Raw genomic sequence first — 2,665 nt, 5'->3', positions numbered from 1 at the left:
CATTAAAGAAACATTTTAGAGTATAAGCAGTGAGAAATCATGTAGACTCTGTAGAAGCAGAAAATAAATTAATTTATTTCAGGATTGGTGGAGATCGTTAGCTGAACACCATACTCCATTGCAAACAGAATTGGTCTTAAATGAAAACATCTTTGGCCTATTCACCCTTTCTCCTCCATGTGTAACAGCAGTTTTTTATATTTACTTTCTTTTCCAATAGCAGTAAAAAGGCAAAACGTAGTTTGTGTCAAGAAGCTTGACTCAGTCCTATGAGAGTCATGGTCACTTAGAAGAAGCCATTAGCTTGTTCAATTTCTGTGTCAAGGTTGATATAAAAGCAGGGCAGAGTAGACAGTCCTGTCATGGTGCTCATCATTTCCATTAACAGGTAAATGAACCCAGAGCCTATTGGGCTGGACACCAGTGAAGGCAAAATAAGATCTTTCTGCACACCTTTCTTGTCCAGCTGGTAAGACAGAGAAAAGCGGGTCTTCACCATGCAGATGGGCAAATTCCAAAATTGTGTTGAGTGTAAGGATCTATTTCAGATTGTGTCTCAAAGTAAATTCAATATCGTTGGCCATACTCCATTGCAAACAGAATTGGTCTTAAATGAAAACATCTTTGGCCTATTCACCCTTTCTCCTCCATGTGTAACAGCAGTTTTTTATATTTACTTTCTTTTCCAATAGCAGTAAAAAGGCAAAACGTAGTTTGTGTCAAGAAGCTTGACTCAGTCCTATGAGAGTCATGGTCACTTAGAAGAAGCCATTAGCTTGTTCAATTTCTGTGTCAAGGTTGATATAAAAGCAGGGCAGAGTAGACAGTCCTGTCATGGTGCTCATCATTTCCATTAACAGGTAAATGAACCCAGAGCCTATTGGGCTGGACACCAGTGAAGGCAAAATAAGATCTTTCTGCACACCTTTCTTGTCCAGCTGGTAAGACAGAGAAAAGCGGGTCTTCACCATGCAGATGGGCAAATTCCAAAATTGTGTTGAGTGTAAGGATCTATTTCAGATTGTGTCTCAAAGTAAATTCAATATCGTTGGCTCCAAAGACAGCCTAGTTGATGGTCCTTATCTTTTCAACAGTTAAAAATTGCACATCATACAGGAATTGGAAGTGATTTATTTTACTTGCAGCTTCTCTCATAGCCCAGACCAAGTCCACAGACCCTTTTCCACCAACCAATCAGTGACAGCAATGAATGATATCAAAGGGACCAGCTTGCTTCATGAGCTTGCACACCAAGTCAATCTCAGTAAGGGTGTCTGTCTTGAACATTCAGTGCCACTATCACAGGAACCCCAAAGAGCTGAGTGATCCGAATTTGCTTCTGGAGGTTGTAGCAGTCATTGGCCACCAGCTGGATGTTATCCTCTGAGTACTCCTTCTTTAGAGGGACACCAAATGTTACACTCAGCCTGCCCCCATGCATCTTCAGGGGTCACACAGTCACCACCAGCCCCACAACATTAGACACTAAGCCCAAATACCAGCACTTGATGTTGAAGTATTTCTTCATTCTGATATCAGAACTAAAGCCAGCTTCAGTCACTATAAATCCTTTATCAACCAGTTTCAAGGCAATTTTATTGATTAACACTGAAGAGTTGTCATGAGCAATGCTAGCAAATAGGTCAGCATGCACAAATACAGGCATCCCTTCTAGGATCTGCATCAGATTTGTTTTTTTTTTTGCATCTTTCACCCCAAATCTTCCACTGTCACCCCCAAATCTTTCACTGTCACTGGCTGCCTATTTCTGTCACTGGCAGTCACCATTCTTCTGAGCTGCTCCTTCATATATATGAGGCTTTTAGTCAGGGCCAGCACTAACATGAACTCACTGGCCACTATGAAGTCAAACTACACCTGCTGGGAACATCTTTCTGTGCTTGCTTGCCCAATGGCAAATTTTCAAAGGAATTGGTCATTTTTATCCAATACTTTCTGCCACTCGATGGTGTAGGGCTTGATGTTGGTATCAGCAAATGTACCCATTTCCTCTTCCATCAGTGTGTTTGAGTTGGTCTTATTTATTCCTAGCTTTTTCAGTCAAACAAGCTGAATTTCTGAGTGAAGTCCAGGACTCGAACTGCCTTAGACTATGTGGGTGTCCAGCAATGTAACCATTACACCATCTCCTGGTCCCACCTCTTCTTATTTAATGGATAGCTTTTGTAGAGAACTACTTACTTTTAATGTATCCTTTAATATTTCTTGGGTAACATGCTTTGATTTTGGTTCTCTTTTGTTTCAATAGTGTATTCTCTGATATTCTCTTTGGTTATATTAGCAGGGTATGTGAGTTCCTTTGTGACTGAGACTATAATTGTAGATATAGAGATGTGACTTCATTGGGGTGGAGTATGTCTGGAATGTGAACCAGGATTCTCTGATGTTGTCTTGGGGCACATGCAGTATGCAGGATCTCACCAGAAAGGTATTGTCAGAGGCAGTTGTAGAAGATGCTAATTGTGAGGGTGTAGGTGCCTTAGCCTCTGGGTAGGGTGTGTGTGAATGGCCCATTGATCGAAGTAAAGTCACAGGTAGTAGTGGCTGTGGCACCCAGATTAATGTCCTCAGGTTATGCATGAGGTGCATGCAGTGCATATGGGTTTCATTGATCCAGAAAGTAGAGCTACCAATTGTGTAAGCA

The 2,665-nt window shown here is 41.3% G+C and overlaps 1 pseudogene; it reads right to left on the bottom strand.

Annotated features, from left to right (window-relative positions):
* Positions 1 to 286: 286 nt before the first annotated feature.
* The window catches only part of LOC102485340 (monofunctional C1-tetrahydrofolate synthase, mitochondrial-like), a 69,914-nt pseudogene continuing 67,535 nt past the window's right edge, over positions 287 to 2,665 (bottom strand).

Source organism: Tupaia chinensis, unplaced genomic scaffold (genome assembly GCF_000334495.1).
Source record: "Tupaia chinensis unplaced genomic scaffold, TupChi_1.0 Scaffold147350_1, whole genome shotgun sequence".
In the NCBI taxonomy this organism is placed as follows: Eukaryota; Metazoa; Chordata; class Mammalia; order Scandentia; family Tupaiidae; genus Tupaia; species Tupaia belangeri.
This window is presented reverse-complemented; position numbering and strand designations above follow the sequence as displayed.